Source organism: Carcharhinus amblyrhynchos, unplaced genomic scaffold (assembly GCF_965287045.1).
Source record: "Carcharhinus amblyrhynchos unplaced genomic scaffold, sCarAmb.v2.hapA scaffold_73, whole genome shotgun sequence".
Lineage (NCBI taxonomy): Eukaryota > Metazoa > Chordata > Chondrichthyes > Carcharhiniformes > Carcharhinidae > Carcharhinus > Carcharhinus amblyrhynchos.
The window spans coordinates 465,434-485,491 of NW_027649813.1; the positions used below are offsets into that span (position 1 = coordinate 465,434).

The window sequence follows — 20,058 nt, forward strand, 5'->3', positions numbered from 1 at the left end:
TGAACACAATTCAGTTTCTGGATCTGGATCTGACACCGAGTTTCACCAGGGTGGTTTTAATCGGCAGCCAGTTCAGACTGAAGAGAAATGTAATGGAATCTCGATCCCGCTCATCTCTCCCTCCTTTCTCCCTCACGCTCTCCCTCTTTCCACTGTCAACATTTCCGGGAGCCCAACACCCATCACCACCACCCCCACCCACCCCCGACAGGGCTCAATGATTCCCCACCATCATCCTCTCGACCGCGCCAGTTTTTATCTCCAGTGTGAAAGTGGTGAGGACATGGCCCGCTCCGGAATAATAATTCCCTGAGTGCTGCAGTGAACTTCATCGGGAAATAGCTGAACTGAGGATGTGCGGCAGGAACACCGAAACTGAAAGCGGTTTGAATCAGGAAGTGCTGAGTATGGACATGGCTTCCAGACAACAGCTCCAGAGTTGGACCGAGGAGACAATTTGTCCCATTTGTCTCGATTTTTTCACTGATCCGGTAACACTGGAATGTGGTCACAACTTCTGCCGCTCCTGTATCACCCAGAGTTGGGAAAAGAAGGAGATAAACCCCTGCCCGGAATGTAGAGAGGAGTTTCCAGAAAAAAACCTCAGGGTAAATTGGGCCTTAGCGAATCTGGCCGGGAAAGCTCGAGAATTAAAGCTGAATTCGAAAGAGAAGGAAAGTAAACTTCACTGTGAGAAACATCAGGAAGAACTGAAGCTGTTTTGTGAAACTGACAAGAAATTGATCTGTCTGATTTGTAGAGATTCGCGGGAACACAAATCCCACAACTTCCTGCCCAATGATGAAGCTGTTGAAATCTACAAGGTAAATGGAAAATATTTTATAAGATGATAATTTTATCACATTTTCAACATCCAGCACTTTCATTCTGTGATTTTTTTTCTCCCAATCCCAGGATCAGCTGAAATCTTCCTTAGATTCTCTCACAGAGAAGAAATTGGCTGTTCTAGAAACAGAACAGAAACAGAAAGGGAAGATTTCTGAAGTCAGGGTAAGGTCTCCCTGTGCTGATTTTCTGGGATCTCGGTTAGTTTTGTTCCCTTTATCGCGGGACATTAATTATGTCTCACATTTCATTGGGTAGGAACAGTCGAGCAGTCTGCAGACCCACATCACATCCGAGTTCACTAAAATGCACCAGATTCTCACTGAGAAAGAGCAGCGATTACTCAGAGATCTCAGGGATGAAGAGGAGAGGATTCTCGAACCGATGGAGAGAAACCTTCGAGAGATTCAGGAGAATTTAAATTCCATTGAGGGGAAACTCTCCAAGTTGCAGAAACAGATGGAGCAAAAAGATGATCTGATATTTCTGAAGGTGAGGGAATATATTGTGGCTCAGCTCAGGGAAACTTCACACAGTCACTAAATAACTTCTGGTAACTGTGAAATTAATGTAGAATTTACTGAAAAATACTAACCAAATTGAACAGAATTTTGTATCCCTTCCTGAACTGTTTTCTTGCTGTCTCTGAACTAACAGCTCCCACACTGACTGCAGATTCCTGGGAATATCTGAAACCTCCTGAGAATGAGTCTTGATCTTCACACTTGCTTTGTGATTATTTCTGTGTTTCCCACATTCAATTTTCTCCTGGAACTCCCATTGTAATCCGGTTCCAGTTCCATGTTGTGAGTGTATGGGTGTGTCTGGTACGGTGTGTAAGAGTCACTGTGTCTATCAGTGGGACTGATGTTCAATTCCAGTTGATTTGATTCTCCACAATCTTCCTTCCAAAGTACATGACTTTACACTTCCCTGTGAAATCTCATCTGCTCTGAGTCTGCTCATTTTACCAGCCTGTCTAAATGCTCCTGAAATCTGTTACTGTCACCCTCACGTTCCTGATTCATTTCTTTCAGGAGGAAGTTTGTCGGGAGAAAAGGTAGGACATGTTCTTGACTGAAATCCGCTGTTTATTAAAATAAAATGTCATTTTCGTTTATTTTTTGGTTGTTGTCGCAACATTAAATGACCTGTCATTAGGCCATGGAAATTCAGTGTGTAATTCACGGACCAGAGTTATAAAAAACTGCCTTTATTACAATGATTTTACATAACTGCTACAATAGTGCAATAAATAACCGGGAAGTGTAATTAATACAATCTGGTTCCCAGGCCGGAAGTGATCACTTGCCCGATGTTAGCTGTTAGTGTCTGTGACCTTCCCACTGACCCTGAGAGAACCGCAGAGTCCATGTTTCCAAGGAGTGGGTCACCCATGTCCCTGCATGGAGCCTGACCAACCCGAGAAGGTCTCACATTAAAGGGGGAACCGATTCTATTTTTATCCGAAATACAAACTGACTCTGTGTTCTTAACAACCACAGTAGTAAAGAGTTGTATTCATATCGCACCTTCATTGTAAATTAATGTCATAAAGAGTTTCACAGGAGCGTTATAAACTAAATTGACACAGAGCCAAATAAGGAAATATTAATCCGGATGACAGAGGTGGATTTCAGAAGGACAAAAGAGAAACAGAGAGAGAGGATCAGGGAGGGAATTCCAGAGCTCAGGATCTCGGCAGCTCAAGGTCCAGCTCTCAATGGGGGAATGACCAAAATCAGAGGTGTTCAAGGTGTCGGAAGAAGAGGAGAACAGGATTCTGGGAGAGTTGTGGGGCCCAGGGGTTGCAGAATTGGATATTCAGCTTTGGGATGTTTTCAGCCTTTGTCTTTGTTCTACAAACTTTGTCTATAATACACCAAGTGGACAGGTTAAATGTTCATCATTTCCTGCAGTGTGTGATGGCTGTTATCAGAGTTTGAACCTTTTTCAGGGCATGGCTGTTTCCATTCTCTGCCTTAGAATTTATAAATTAACCATTTTTTAATTTAAAAAAAATTATCATTTCACTTTGGATATTTTCTTGTATTTTTTTTAACATTTACAGGATTAGTAATGGTGAGCGCACACTCTCAGTATTTGATGCCGCCCTGTCTATCAGGAAGTTCAAATACCTTTCTCAGTGCACAGCGTGGAGAGAAATGATGAAACCCAGTATTCCCGGTAAAACTCTTACATACATTTTCCTGATTACCAATACAGTTGTGAAGAAACTAAACAGACTTTAAGATCCTAGATTCACATTTCCACGAGTTAATCCCTAGAGTCTCCCGTACTCATATTTATCTTTCTGTGGGTTCCTCTGGATAAGCGTCTGAACACAGTAAGAAGTCTCACAACACCAAGTTAACGTCCAACAAGTTTATTTGGTAGCAAAAGCCACTAGCTTTCAGAGCGCTCCTCCTTCATCAGGTGAGTGAGATTTCAGTTCACAAACAGGGCGTATAAAGATACAAACTCAATTTACAAAATACTGGTTGGAATGCAAGTCTTAACAAGTATTCAAGTTTTAAAGTTACAGACAATGTGAGTGGAGAAAGGGTTAAGCGCAAGTTAAAGAGATGTTTATTGTCTCCAGCCAGGACAGCTAGTGAGATTTTGCATGCCCAGACAAGTTGTGGCAGTTACAGATAGTGTGACATGAACCCAAGATCCCAATTGAGGCCAACCGCATGTGTGTGGAACTTGGCTATCAGTCTCTGCTCAGCGATTCTGCGTTGTCGTGTGTCGTGAAGGCTGCCTTGGAGAACGCTTACCCGAAGATCAGAAGCCGAATGCCCGTGACCACTGAAGTGTTCCCCAACAGGAAGAGAACACTCTTGCCTGGTGATTGTCGAGCGATGTTCATTCATCCGTTGTTGTAGCATCTGCATGGTCTCCCCAATGTACCATGCCTCAAGACATCCTTTCGTGCAGCATATCAGGTAGACAACATTGGCCGAGTTGCAAGTGTACTTGGGGGATGGTGTTTTCACGTGAGATGATGGCATCCGTGTCGATGACCCAGTCCGTCTTGCAGAGGTTGCTTTGGCAGGGTTGTGTGCTGTCGAGGTCACTGTTCTCCTGGAGGCTGGGTAGTTTGCTGCGCACAATGGTCTGTTTGAGGTTGTGTGGTTGTTTGAAGGCAAAAAGTGGGGGTGTGAGGGTGGCCTTGGTGAGATGTTCGTCTTCATCAATGACATGTTGAAGGCTCCGGAGAAGATGTCATAGCTTCTCCGCTCTGGCGATGAAGGGTGCTCTGTCCACTGTGTCCAAAGTCTGAAGTGTCTGAAGCCATCAGCACTGTGTGTCAAAGAAGTGAAGGGATCTGTATAACTAGAGGAATAGAGCACGAATCTCAAGATGTGAAAAAGAATTGCTCTAGGATTTTGGACTGGCCTCCTTGTTATTCTGGGAAATTTTTTTCATCATCATTTATCAGGAAGGCATACAAACATTCGATAGCAAGTAATGAGCTGTAGATAATCTGTGAACCAATATTGAACCAATATTTCTCTTCGGTGTTCACGCAGGGGGACATGGATATAGCTGAGGAGGACACTGGGTTGCAGGGGAGTAGAATTGACAGTGTTACAGTTGATAAGGAGGATGTGCTGGATATTCTGGAGGGTCTGAAAATAGATAAGTCCCCTGGTCCGGATGGGATTTACCCCAGGATTCTCTGGGAGGCAAGAGAAGTGATTGCAGAGCCTCTGGCTCTGATCTTCAGGTCGTCGTTGGCCTCTGGTATAGTACCAGATGATTGGAGGTTAGCGAATGTTGTCCCATTGTTTACGAAGGGGAACAGAGACTTCCCCGGGAATTATAGACCGGTGAGTCTCACTTCTGTTGTGGGAAAGGTTTTGGAAAAAATTATTAGGGATAGGATTTATAGTTATTTGGAGAGTAATGAGTTGATTGGAGATAGTCAGCATGGTTTTGTGGCGGGTAGGTCGTGCCTTACTAACCTTATTGAGTTTTTTGAGAAAGTGACCAAAGAGGTGGATGGGGGTAAGGCAGTGGACGTGGTGTATATGGATTTTAGTAAGGCGTTTGATAAGGTTCACCATGGTACGCTTCTGCACAAAATGCAGATGTATGGGATTGGGGGTGATCTAGGGAACTGGATTAGGAATTGGCTAGCGGATAGGAGACATAAGAACATAAGAACATAAGAAATAGGAGCAGGAGTAGGCCATCCAGCCCTTCGAGCCTGCCCCGCCATTCAATAAGATCATGGCTGATCTGTTGTAGCTCAGTTCCACTTTCCCGCCCTCTCCCCATAACCCTTAATCCCCTCTCTTATCAAGAACCCATCAACCCGCTTCTTAAAAATATTTAGCGAGGCAGCCTCCACCACTTCAACGGGCAGAGAATTCCAGAGATTCACCACCCTTTGAGTGAAGAAGTTCCTCCTCAACTCCGTTCTAAACCGCCTCCCCTTTATCTTGAGGCTGTGCCCCCTAGTCCTACTGTCTTTTTTGAGCGGGAAGAGTCTCTCCACCTCTATCCTATCCATCCCATTCATCATCTTATACGTCTCAATGAGATCTCCCCTCATTCTTCTAAACTCTAAGACGGTAAATATTCATCATGGAGTTCGGTTACAAGTGGTGTGCCTCAGGGATCTGTGTTGGGGCCACTGCTGTTTGTGATTTTTATTAATGATCTGGATGAGGGTATAGTTGGGTGGATCGGTAAATTTGCTGATGATACCAAAGTCGGAGGTGTGGTAGATAGTGAGGAAGGGTGTCATAGTTTGCAGGAAGACTTAGACAGGTTGCAGAGCTGGGCCGAGAGGTGGCGGATGGAGTTTAATGCAGAGAAATGTGAGGTAATTCACTTTGGTAGGAATAACAGATGTGTTGAGTATAGGGCTAACGGGAGGACTTTGAATAGTGTGGAGGAGCAGAGGGATCTAGGTGTATGTGTACATAGATCCCTGAAAGTTGGGAATCAAGTAGATAAGGTTGTTAAGAAGGCATACAGTGTCTTGGCGTTTATTGGTAGGGGATTGAATTTAGGAGTCGTAGCGTTATGTTGCAACTGTACACAACTCTGGTGCGGCCGCACTTGGAGTATTGTGTGCAGTTCTGGTCCCCACATTACAGGAAGGATGTGGAGGCTTTGGAGAGGGTGCAGAGGAGGTTTACCAGGATGTTGCCTGGTATGGAGGGGAGATCCTATGAGGAGAGGCTGAGGGATTTGGGGTTGTTTTCGCTGGAAAGAAGGCGGCTAAGAGGGGATCTTATTGAAACATATAAGATGATTAGAGGTTTAGATAGGGTGGATAGTGATAGCCTTTTTCCTCTGATGGCAAAATCTAGCACGAGGGGACATGGCTTTAAACTAAGGGGGGGTAGTTATAGGACAGATGTCAGGGGTAGGTTCTTTACCCAGAGGGTGGTGAGGGATTGGAATGCCCTGCCTGCTGCAGTTGTAAATGCGCCTAGTTTGGGGGCGTTTAAGAGGTCTGTGGATAGGTTTATGGACGAAAAGGGATTGGTTTAGGTTAGTGGGTCACTGTTGTTGTTTTTTTTTTAACTGGTTGGCGCAACATCGTGGGCCGAAGGGCCTGTTCTGCGCTGTAATGTTCTATGTTCTATGTTCTATGTTTGGTGGAATTGGGTGACCCAGCAGTGCTGACAGCAAACTATATGCCACATCCAGCTTCTTGATGAGAATGGTAAAAGACCCCAAGCTGCACAATACTTTTAGAAGCTCAGCTGACAGGGTGCTGCACAGATACACCTAATCAAGGCCAGGCAGGTCTGCCTGTTCCAGCATAGAATTCCTGTTTCATCCTGAGTTTTCACAGTCAGATTGAGTGCTGGCCGGCAGGTATAGAGTTTATGCTTTATTTATACAGAGCATTGGTGAAAGCAGAACTTGAGCACTGTTCAAAAGAAAACACCAACTGATTCCGACTCTCATGTTTTCTGTCCATTTACCTGTTATTATTCCATCAAATTTCTAGTGCACTAAGTTGTTCACTAATCTCTTGTGTGGTCTTAATTGAAAACTTACTGAAACTCTAAATACTCAGCATCCATCAGCTTTAGTTCCACTATTCTGCTAATTGCATTTTGCACTGTGGCACTGTGGTTAGCACTGCTGACTCACAGCACCAAGGACCCAGGTTTAATTCCGGCCTTGAGTAACTGTCTGTGTGGAGTTTGTACATTCTCCCCATGTCTGTGTCGCTTTCCTCAGGATGCTCCGGTTTTCTCCCACAGTCTAAAGACGTGCAGGCTAGTAGATTGGCCATGTTTTTAAAAAAATGCCCTTTAGTGTCCCAGGATGTGTTGGTTAAATGGATTAGCAATTGCAAGTGTTTTGGGTTACAAAGAGAGGGTCTGGGTAAAATGTTCTGTCAGAGTCAGTGCAGACTTAAAGGGCCAAATGTCCAACTTTTGCACTGGATTCCCTTTCATGAGTCAATCTTGACTGTGCCCAAATTTACCATTATTTATTTACCACATTCTTTGTTAAAGATTCTTACATTTTCTCTCCTACTGATGTCAGACTAATCGATCTGTCATTGCCCATATTCTCTCCCCCTCCTCTATGACCCCTGCTGAATAAAAGTATCTCAGACTTAAAGTATGGTGGCACAGTAGCACAGTAGTTAGCATCGCTGCCTCACAGCAGCAGGGTCCCAGGTTCAATTCTGGCCACAGGTCACTGTCTGTGTGCAATTTGCACATTCTACCTGTGTCTGTGTGGATTTCCTCTGGGAGCTGTGATTTCCCCCCACAGTCCAAAGATGTGCAGGTTAGGTGGATTCGCCATGTTAATTTGCCCCTTAGTGTCATGGAGATTAACAGGCTAAATACGTAGGGTTACAGGGCTAGTTGTTGATGCAGACTTGATGGGCCAAATGGCCTCCTTCTGCAATGTAGGAATTAAAATTAACAATTGAACCAGCATCCACCACTGTTTGAGGAAAAGTGTTCCAAACATCCACCTCTCTCGACATGGAGAATTGATTTCTAACATCACTTCTGAACAACTTGGTTCTAATTTTTAGATTATGGCCCCTGGTTCTCAGCCTCAGCCTTATCCACCCTGACCTTCCCTGTGAATATTTTGTAGACTTCCATTAAATCACCCCTCAACCTTCTGAATTCGAGAGAATAAAGGTCAAATTTTTCGAATCTCCCCTCGTAACTAAATCCTTGAAGCCTAGGTATCATTCTTGTAAATCTGCTTGGAACTTCCTCCATGGTCAAATCATGCTTCTTAAGATATGATGTCCATACTCCCAGTGAGGTCTAACTAAGGTTTTAGACAACTGAAGGGTAAATCTTTGACAAATTTGCTTGAGTTCTTCAAAAATGTAACAAGCAAAGTGGATAATGATGATCCTGTAGATGTAGTATAACTGGAGTTCCAGAAATCATTTGATAAGGTGCCACACAAAAGGTTCATTCATCATGGGATGAGGGATAATTTATTATTTTTGATAGAACATTGGCAAACAAGCAGATAGCAGGAAGTCAGGATAAATGAGTGTTTTTTGAGTTGGCTAGATGTCACAATTGGGGTGCCAAAGGGTTCAGCCCTCTGACCCCAACTCTTTATAATCTACATTAATCACCCGCATTCAGGGAATAGTGGATACCATAGCCAAATTTTCAGATGACACTAAAATAGATGGGAAAGTAAGTTGTGATAACAAAAGAAGAAATTTATAAATGGGTATGGAGAGTTTAAGTGAATAGGACAAAATTTGGCAGATGAGATTAAAGTGAATAAGTGTGAGCTGATCCATTTTGATAGGAAAAATACAAAGGCAAATGATTAGCGACCTGGGTGTCCTCATGCACGAATGGCAAAAAAACTAGGATGAAGGTATAGCAGGTAATAAGGAAAGCAAATGGAATCTTCATATCTATTGTTAAAGGTATAGAATGTGACAGAAGTGACGTGTTATTGCTATTGTGTAAAGCATTTGTGAGACTGCACTTGTGTACAGTTTTCGTGCCCTTTCTTGAGGAGGGATGGAATTGCATTGGAGCTGGTTCAGAGAAGGTTCACTAGCTTGATTCTGGAGATGAAGGGTTTGTCTTATGAAGAGAGGTTAGCCAGTTTAGGCCGATTCTTTCTGGAGCAGAGAAAAATGTGAGGAGGTATAATTGAGGTATACAAGATGCTAAAGGGCATTGACAAAGCAGATTCAGAGCAGATGTTTCCTCTTGTGGGGCAACTTAAACCAAAAGTTGACAGTTTTAAGATACAGGGTGGCAGATATAAAACACAGATGAGGAGAAATTATGGGTGCGATTCTCCCTTTGCAACGCATTCGTTTTTTGGCGGGTTGGGTTGGGAGATGCATGAGTCGAACTTTTCGCAGGTACCCCAGAGTGTTTATGACCCGCGCGCATCCCCTAACCGGGAAAAAATGGGCCGCTGGGAGAACACTGAAAACTGTCCAACCACTGATTTCCATCTGTTACCATACTTTGGAATGCCATTATCGGGATCGACATGACAATCTCCACCCAGGTTAGCGTCTCCCACCTCTTTGGTGTGATGTCACTTTGACACAAATCAGAGTAGATATATAAAAGACTCAACCTGGTGTGGCAGCCTTGAACTGGCGTCAGGAGGTAAGCGCAGCGTGCAGAGTGCGAGGGACGTTGTAGGCAGGCCCTGGAGATGCTTGGTGGGCTTCTTCCTGCTGCCTTCTGATGTTGGCCTGTGGATCAGTGATATCTGGGTTGCGGGCAGGGGTGCTTCTATTTTCTCAGAGCTCTGTGGGTGAGGGTCCCTGAAGGAATCCTGCTCAGCCTTTCCCTCCAGAGCACTGTGCAGTGGCATTGTCTTGCTGTGGGCTATGATCAAGGGTTACACTGAGTGCTGGGAGAGGAGTGCACCATGTGCTGACTGAGGCCTAACCAGATGAAGCATTTACTGCTCCAGGCTGGTGTGCCGAGGTTCAGACATGGACTGCACGGAATCTGCTGTCACTGGGCACACATCTGCTAACGATTTGCTGTCTGTCCCGGCCCTTTGCTGTTTGTAATATAGATAAATGATTTGGAAGAAAATGTAACTGGTTTCATTAGTAAGTTTACAGACAACACAAAGGTTAGTGGATTTGCAGATAGCGATGAGGACCATCAGAGGATACAGCAGGATATAGATCAGTTGGAGACTTGGACAGAGATGGCAGGTGGAGTTTAATCTGGAGAAATGAGAGGTAATGCATTTCGGAAGGTCTAATCCAGACAGCAAAGATACACTAAATGGCAGATCCCTTCAGAGTATTGATAGGCAAAGGGATCTGGGTGTACAGGTACACAGGTCACTGAAAGTGGCAATGCAGATGGAGAAGATAGTCAAGAAGGCATAAGGCATGCTTGCCTTCATCAGCCGGGAGATGAGTTTAAAAATTGGCAAGTCGTGTTGCAGCTTTATAGCTTAGTTGGGCTCCACTTGGAATATAGTTTTCTGGTCGCCACACGACCAAAAGGATGTGGAGGCTTTGGAGAGAGCACAGGAAAGATTTACCATGATGTTGCCTGGTATGAGGGCATTAGCTATGAGGAGAGGTTGGAGAAACTTGGTTTGTTCTCACTGGAACAACGGAGGTTGAGGGTCGACTGATAAAAGTCAACAAGATTATGACAGGCATGGACAGAACTTTTTCCCAGGATGGAAGAATCAGTTACCAGGGGGCACATGTTTAAGGTGCAAGGCGCAAGGTTTAAACAAGATGTACGAAGCAGATCGTTTTTTTACGCAGAGTAGTGGGTGCCTGGAACTTGTTGCCGGGGGAGGTACTGGAAGCAGATATAGTGGTGTCTTTTAAAGGGCGTCTTGATAAATACATGAATAGGATGGGAATAGGGGGATATAGTCCCCAGAAGGGTAGGGGGTTTTAGTTCAGTCGGACAGCATGGTCGGTGCAGGCTTGGAGGGCCAAAGGGCCTGTTCCTGTGTTGTAATTTTTTTTAGTTCTTTGAAAGGGTTCCACTCCCTAAATGTGCAGATCATATGTGACCATTGAATGGAGACCATGCTGGTCGATGCATGCCATCCAGGGAGTGTCCATGACAGTTTTGTGCTCAGGCAGTCAGACATCCCCGGCCTCTTTGAAGTCCGGCCCAGGCTACCAGGATGGCTACTGAGTGACAAAGGTTACCCACTGAGGTCATGGCTGATGACACCTGTGCGGAGGCCCGAGACCGAGGTGAGACCTGCTACAACGAGACCCATGCAGCACCCCTGTAGAGCGGTGCATCATCCTGCTGAAAATGCGGTGCCACTGTTTGGACCACTCCGGGGGGGGGGGTCTCCAGTTTGACCCTGTGTGTGCCTCACACATTATAATTATCTGCTGTGTGCTGCACAACATCACCCAGCAGCAGGGAGACCAGCTGGAGCAGGAGGAGGAAGAGGAGGAGGATGAGGGGCAAGGGGGCGAAGTGGTCGTCCCACCATATGAGGAGCCGGAGGAAAGAGGATGGATGGCGATAGCAGGTGCCCGGCCGGGAAGGGCAGTGAGGGATGCCTTGATTACAGCCCGCTTCACCGACCTGGTACTGTGCAGTGAGGGGGCTGCAACCACCACACTCCAGGAGCAATTGCAGCCGCTATTCCCCCTCCAAACTGATCTGGGCCCTCAAACTGCCACATCACCCTTCCACAGCCTCTGTCAATCCACCATCATATCCCACCAGATAGCTCCAAACCTGTCAATGTGCCTGGACTGGCAGTGGTTGTGTGTCTTGGTTGAAAGCTGGAGGATGATGACCACTCGCTGTTGTGGCACACTGGGATCCTGCCCCTGGGGCCACGCAAGCCTGATCCCTAACCTCTACTCTGAATGCACGCTGCCACCCTGGCCCAAGTAGCTGTAAGGGTTGGGGAGACATGTTTGTTGGGCAATTGGGGGATGGGGGTGGTGGAGGGGCTCACTTGCACTAAGAGTCTGGTGGGTGTTGGAGAAGGTAGGACAGGCACTCTCTAACATGTGGCTGAGTCTCCAAGCACCTCTATGCAAGGGAATGGGGACAACTCTGCACTTTGAAGTGGGGTGGGGCGGGGAGGTGTGGAATTAGAGACACATTAGTCACAGCTGTGAAGTGCAAATAAAAGTTTATTGCGCTCTTAACGTTAGTGATCAATAAACCCTGACTCCTGATAACCTTCACCCATGTTCTCTTAGTGAACTAGAACTTTCTAACTTCCTGTGGTCTACTGCTGCTTCTATGTGCGACCCCAGGATGCACACCAGAGGTGGAGGTATCCAGCAATGATGCACACCCCGTTGCCTGTGATGCCCTTGGCGGGTGTCCTCCGGGTGGCCGGGACCTGGAGGGCCCCAGCTGACTAGCCGCTGGCACTATTTAGGTGCCACCCTGTTCTTCTAGCTGGCCCTGAGATGCCCCTGTATGCGGAAGCGGGGGGGAATCAGAAGGTCTCGGGACGTCTGGGATCACTTGGGCGGAAGGCCCCGGCATGGGCCCAGCCCTTCCTCCTCACTTGTGGGGCCCAGAGGGCCCAGGGACACTCCATGGGATGTCAGAGTAGCTGGACTGAGCTCCAGGAACTCCGGTATCACCTGGCCATGCCAGTCCTGGAGGCTCAGATGCGTCTCCCCATGATCTGTGATCTCTCAGTTCTGGCCCTCTGAGACTGGGCCAAGCTCTGGAGCCCCTCCACTGCAGCATTCTGTGAGCAAGCCAGGATCTGGAGCCCCTCAGCAGTAGCCCTCTGACGCTGGGCTAAGTTAACGAGGCTCACAGGCACGGCCAACTGTGTCTCCAGAATGCCAGTGAGAGTCCCAGCCATGGCCAACAGTTTCCCAACACCCATGGCTAAGAAAGGCTGTGCCTCCTGGATGGCTTCAACACCCTTGCTCGTATCCTGCTGCGTCTCCAGGATGTCCTGGACCCTGTCACTCATGAGGACAGACCCCTGGGTCAGACTTTCCACTGTGGTTGCAACCCTTGCAATGTTGGCCTGGTTCACACACTGTGTCAGCACCACCTCCTGCACCAGCACTCTGCTGGACTCCCCTAAACAGCCTTGCAGTCACAGCATGGTTGCTGACAGCCCCTCCACAACCCTTCGTGTTTCCTGATGCATCACCACCAGCCTTTGCCCCATGGCTCGGCATCTGGCTTGAGGACAGCTGAATCCTCGCCTCTGGCTGACCGCTATGTGCCCGAGCCCTAGGATGTGCATCAGTGTCTGTGATGTGCTCACCAGATAGTGACCCAGAGGCCTCAACACTAAAGTTACCCACTGTGATGATAGTCTCTGTATTCATGGGTTGTGTGGTAGATGCCGGTGCCGTTTCAGTGGTGCTGTCCTCAGAAGATTCTTCAAAGTCTCCCTCCAAGGTGTTGTCCAGGGGGATCGTGGGCAGTTTGCTCCAGAACAGCGGAAGCGGGGGTGGTGGTAGGATCACCAATACACAAAGGGCCAGGTTCCTCTGGGTCCAAAACTGCAAAACAAAACACACATTAGGGGAAGGGAGGTCAAACATTCTAAACAGCATCACACTTATTTCAAAGAGGACTTACGTTGTGGGCTATGCTAATACTCACTTGCAAACTGGATGCCGACCTGGCTGTCCGTCAGCATTCTGGATGAACTATCTCCCCCTGCCAACTCCACGGTACGCTCTTCAACGCTGGTCAGCTGCTGCAGGTCAGGCACACCATCGCCAGTCTGTGCCCTCACGTGGCAGTTATGCTTTTCTGCTGTAGGAGCTTAAGGTGTCTCGCAAGCATTAATATATTCAAATGCATGGTGTGTAATGTGTGCCTGTGTCTCGGGAGTTTTGTGCTGGCAGTTGAGGGGAAAAGGGTCACCACTGAAGGGTGCTCATTGAGGGATGAGGGGAAGGGGTTAGATTCTGTTCTGGGGGAAGGGGGCCTTGTTGAATGCTTGCACAGGGTTTGAGATCTGTGCCAAGAAAGTGCGGAGTTCCAAGTGGGATGCTCACTCATCCTTGCTGCTCAAAGAAGGTTGTACAGTGTTTTCTGCCCCTGCCGGCCAGAGCACAGTGTCAGGCTCCAGGCATTCACCACTTCTGCCACCTCCTCCCACAATGCCATGGTGACTGCACCCCTTGGACGAGGCGCCTGGCTGGGGAAGAGCAACTGAATACTCTCCTCCATGGCATCAAGCAGGCGCTCTTGGTCGGCCTCAGTGAATCTTGGGGCTGATTTCCTCAAATATATCTTTGTGGTGTGATTAGTTGTGTGTCCATTCCTGCAGTTTATATACAGCTCTTGGGGGGTGGAGGTTGCAGGGACTTTGGCCAGTCAAGGGACAGTTGGCAACAAATCCTTGTGAGAAATTTTGAAGGCTGCTTTCAATTGAATGTTATGCATCCCTCGGGGTGCTGATTGGCTGCCATTCAATAAGCCGCTGTGTCCTGGGGGAGGTGCAATACTCAGAGCTCCGAATTAATAAGCTGCTGTGTTCAGGGCAGGTGCAATACTGAGGACTCCCATTCAAGAGAGGGAATGCTCGCAAGCTGGGGTTGTGTATGGTAGCACAGTGCATGTTCTCTGCAGGGCAGCAGTGAGGTCAGCATGTTCAAGGGGTGGGGTATCCACATTATCCAGATCCGTGGGGCATGGGGTGAGTAGGTAGCAATGTCAGTGCGAGGGGAGGGGTGGGGGGGCAGGGTGTGCAGCGATGTCTGTACAGCGGGGGTGGGGGGGGTATCAATGTCTGTAAGGAAGGGGCAGCAATGTCTGTGTGGTGGGGGAGGGATGTCTCTCTGGGGGTGGGGGAGGTGGTGCAGCAAAGTCAGTAGCGGGTGGAGTTGCCAATGATAAGGCCGATGATGTCTGTATGGAGATTGTCTCTGCGGGGGAACTGGTTTGGGGGCCACCGATGAGGCCAGCAATATCTGTGGGGGTGGGAGGGTGTTGTGGGGAGCAGCAGTGTTTGTACGGGGGCTGTGGGGGCAAGCAATGTCTGAGGGGGTTGGAGGGCAGTGCTGGGAGATCTTTTCAGTGATCTCCCAGAGATGTGCATGTGCACAGATTCCCGCTGATCCGACAGATTTCAGGCTGTTTGGTGTGAGTATGCTGTGCCCCACAGCATTTAATGATATTCATCATTGTGATCCCTGCAATGCACTGAGTGTGGGAGATTCGGGTCTGAAGTTGCACTGAATAGACAGTTGTGGTTTAAACCAGTTTTCTCACCAATTCCCTCACAGACATCGCAGGCCTCATCGCTGACCCCTGAAACCATCCCACAGACATGATCTGGACAGATTTTTAATTAGTTTGGCATTGAAGGGGCAGGAAAGTGGAGTTGAGGCTCAGACAAGATTAACCAGGATTGTATTAAATGGCGGAGCAGGTTCGAGAGGCTAAATTGCCTACTCCTGCTCCTAATTCTTATGATTTATACTCTTAGTAAATAACAGGGATTTCAAATTAGATCCAAGAACTAAAACATGATTGTTCCTATTCTGGACACTATCAAATATTAAGGTTTCATCCAAGATCGTAACAAATTTAGGGTTTGGTCTGGTCTGGTATTGTACCAAGAGAAAATGCAGAATTCTGGGTACAGAGGGAGCTGGATGTCCTGGTGCATAAATCGTAAAAAGTTAGTCTGCAGGTCCAGCAAGTAATTAGGAATATAAATAGGACGTTAGTATCTATTGCAAAGATACCCAGGTATAAAAATATGCAATTGTTCCTGCAGGGGCACAGGACCTTAGTGAGACCATATCTGGAGTAATGAGTACTATTTCTATCCCCTTATCAGATCATGAGACCATAAGATATGGGAACAGATGGAGGCCATTTGGCCTATCAAGTCTGCTCTGCCATTTAATGTTACCATAACTGATCAAACAGAGGCGTTTTCTCCTCACCTATGTCTTAAATGGGTGACCCCTTACTCTGAGATTATGCCCTCTTATCCTAGACTCTGCCACAAGGGGAAACAATGCCTTAGTGTCTGTCCTGTCAAGCCTGCAGCGAATTATATACGTCTGAATAAAGTCCCCTCTCAATCTTCTAAACTCCAATGAGTACAGGTCCAATTCACTTACCCTCTCCTCATGAGAAAATGTCTCCATACCTGGAATCAATCTAGTGAACCTTCTCTGGACTGCCTCCAATGCCAGTATATCTTTCCTTGGATAAGGGGACCAGAATTGCTGTTGTCTAACTAGTGCCTTGTATAGATCGCCCTATTTTTATACTCCATTCCCTTTTAAGTAAAGATGAACATTCCACTTGTCTTTCCTAATACCTGAACTTCCATGCTAGCTTTTTGTAATCAATGCATGAGGACCCAGAAATCCCTCTGAGCTGCAGCTTTCTGCAGTCCTTCCCCATTTAAATAATATTCAGCTTCTTTATTCTTCCTATCAATGTGCATAACTTCACATTTTCTTACATGATATTTCATCTGCCAAATGTTTGTCACACAGCAAACCTGTCTGTTTGTAGACTCTTTGGGGATGACATTACCATTGTGCCCCACCAGCTGATGGGCGGAGTGAGCTGGTAAGATTGCCAGAGAGCTGAGAAGTCAGGTTCACACCTGGTTTCTCACCTCACGCGATCTTACCGGCACCGGGCATCAGGCTCGATAAATCTTGCACCTGGAATGGATGCAAGGTTGAATGTATTCTTTAAATTTATTGTAATACTAATTTAAACAGAATAAGCAAGCCTGGGATAGAATTATCTGGGATCACTTGCCTGTGTGGCCACACTCCAGTGAGGATCATGTATTGTCCCCCATCAATCTCTCCTTCTTACCTCAGTATTTTCCACTATCTCTCTCGCTACTTCACACAATCAATCTCTCTGCCAAGCACTTACCTTTCCCTCCCACTCTCTATCCCCATTCTCCATCCACTCTCCCAGTTGGCCCCTTCCCATGCTCTTATTCATTTTCACATACATTCTCCTCCTGCCCCTCCTCCTCAAAGAACAGTAAGACCAATAGGTTACATTGGGAGAGCCATTTGAAGAGCAGGTGGGTGTGGAGGGGATGTTTCAGGAAGAGGAGAGACCGATGGAGAGGTGAAAAGAACTCTGCTCGTCCCCAGCCCAGCAACACATACTACCCCCATTCCCCACCACAGCCCCCCAACAACTCACACTCCCCCTTACACGGTCCCCGAACAACGCACACTCCCCATACCCCCACACTACCCACATTCCATCACAGAACTCACCATCACACACTTCCCACATTCCCCAACCCACAGACCCGCAGCAACACACAGTCCTTATACCTCCCCAGTACCCCTGCAATGCACACTCACCACATTACCCCCCTACAGCTCCCTTGCAAAACATACTCCCCACATCGCCCCCCACCGCCCCCCCCCCCCCCCCCGCCCGGCACAGCACCACCAGCAACACAGCTGTCCTCATTTTCCCCTCACTCACAAACACAAACCTAGAATCCATGCAGTCCAGGCCTGAAACAGCACTTCTTAACAAATTCTGAGGCTGCAGCACTGCCATTTCAGGGAGTTTCCAGCCCATTCCCCGCCAGCAACAGCCCTTGCTGCTGCCAGCACTAGGACCCAGATTCAGCAGTAAGACCCAACATCAGCGCTCAGACTTGGGTCAGCGTTGAGAATCCAAAGTCGAACCCCGTGAACAGCATCAGCCTCTCACCGCACTCCAAAATGCAACCTGCACAGCATGAAACAACCTCCCCCCCACCCCCCAGCAACACAGAGCCATTTGAAACCTGAGACTTACCTCCTCACATAAGAACATAAGAACATAAGAAATAGGAGCAGGAGTAGGCCGTCTAGCCCTTCGAGCCTGCCCCGCCATTCAATAAGATCATGGCTGATCTGTCGTGGCTCAGTTCCACTTTCCCGCCCTCTCCCCATAACCCTTAATCCCCTCTCTTATCAAAAACCCATCAACCCGCGTCTTAAAAATATTTAGCGAGGTAGCCTCCACCACTTCAACGGGCAGAGAATTCCAGAGATTCACCACCCTTTGAGTGAAGAAGTTCCTCCTCAATTCCGTTCTAAACCGCCCCCCCACTTTATCTTGAGGCTGTGCCCCCTAGTCCTACTGTCTTTTTTGTGCGGGAAGAGTCTCTCCACCTCTATCCTATCCATCCCATTCATCATTTTATACGTCTCAATGAGATCTCCCCTCATTCTTCTAAACTCTAACGAGTACAAGCCTAGTTTATTCAGCCTCTCCTCATAGCTCAACCCCCTCAACTCTGGTATCAGCCTAGTAAACCTCCTCTGCACTCCCTCCAAGGCCAAAATATCTTTGCGCAGGTGCGGCGCCCAAAACTGCACACAGTACTCCAGCTGCAGCCTCACCAATGCCCTACACAGCTGCAGCAAGACCTCCCTACTTTTATATTCAATCCCCCTCGCTATGAAGGCCAGCATCCCATTCGCCTTCCTGACCACCTGCTGCACCTGCAAGCTGGGTTTTTGCGACTCATGCACAAGGACCCCGAGGTCCCTCTGCACCGTCGCCTGCTGCAGTTTTTCGCCACGTAAGTAATAATCCTTCCTACCATTATTCCTACCAAAGTGGACCACCTCACACTTGCCAACATTAAATTCCATTTGCCATTTCCTGGCCCATTCGCCCAGCCTATCTAACTCACCCTCTCTGCTCTCTGAATGCGACTGGTGTTTTCCTCACTGATTCCAACTGCAGCAAATAAGGTGGGATGATTCAGAGTGAATTTTGTTAACCACATTGTGATGAATACAAATGATGCAAATTGATGCTTCACCCATATTATGCAGGCTCCCGATTGTTCCAATTTTTTTGGTGGTAAAATGGGAATGGGTGCAAAAATGGGCTCCATTCCAGCTAGTCATATCATGCCAGATTTTATGACATTTTTCCAGCACAAAACGGCCACAATGAGGTCGTTAAATTCTGCCCATACACTCACATCTTCATATTGTTCTCTTACAGCTTGCCACAATATCTGCCACCCAGTTGCTGTCTATACACTGTATCTAAAACCTTCAGGCTCTGACTTGCCCTCTTCCTCATGTTGCTCTCATTCTCTCTCTTCACCCTCCTGCTTCCTCTGTTTGCTGCTCTGTTTTCCCTCTGCCCACTTCAGTGCTCCATCTCCTTCTCTTCCTCCTCCCTTTCTCTCACTTTCTCCCTTCATCCTCACATCTCCTTTCTGCTCTCTTCCCACTCCTCTCCCCTCCCTCTGTTCCATGCACCCATCATATTCCTGCTGTTTCTCCCCTCCCCCTCACAAACCTCTCTCCTCTCTTCCTCACTCCTCACACTCTCTCCCCTCCCCACCCCCTCTCTCTAAATCACTGACTGTGTTATTTTAACTTTCCCCCAGCTCCAGCCTCTCTGACTCTGGATCCGAACACAGCGAATCCCGGGCTCATCCTGTCTGAGGACCGGACCAGTGCGAGAGTCGGAGACAAATGGCAGCCGCTCCCTGACACCCCGGAGAGGTTTAATCTCTGGCCCTGTGTCCTGGGATCAGACGGATTCACATCAGGGAGACATTACTGGGAGGTGGAGGTTGGGGAGAAGACAGCGTGGATTCTGGGAGTGGCCCGAGAGTCTGTGAAGAGGAAAGGGTTAATCTCCCCGAGACCTGAGTCCGGATTCTGGACGGTGGAGCTGAGACCCGGATGTGGTTATTTAGCCCTCACCTCCCCCTCAGAGACCCCCCTCACCCCGAGTGTGAATCCCCGGAAGATCGGGGTTTCCCTGGACTATGAGGGTGGACAGGTGTCATTTTACAATGCGGACAACATGTCCCATCTCCACACTTTCACCCACACTTTCACTGAGAGAATCTTTCCCTTCTTCTTTCCGGGATGGAATAACAACGGGGACAACTCGGCACCGCTGACCATCTGCGGGATTAAAGGTCTCTGACAGATCCATCCCATAATTTCACACCATCTCCCTGCCTCCTGCCAGCTGTAAACTGATGGAACCTGTTCATATTGTGGTTATTATATAGAATTATAATTTAAATCGGGGAATCCATGATTACATTTGTAAAATGATTCTTCAAACAAAACAATCTGAGAACCACTGGAATAGAAACAGTTTTTCTCAAAGATTCCACAGTTCATCATTAAATCCAAGAAGCAGAAACTCAACATGTTGTTTGTGTCTGTCACTGAGTGAGGGAGGCGGGATTCAGGGGCCTGGAGAAGCCGATTGGCCGGAACTCCTGCCACTCCGATGGAGGAGTCGTGATTCT

At 47.6% G+C, this 20,058-nt stretch overlaps 1 pseudogene; it reads left to right on the top strand.

The window, feature by feature from the left end:
- Positions 1 to 375: 375 nt before the first annotated feature.
- Positions 376 to 19,775, top strand: LOC145337779 (zinc-binding protein A33-like; annotated as a pseudogene).
- Positions 19,776 to 20,058: the final 283 nt, after the last annotated feature.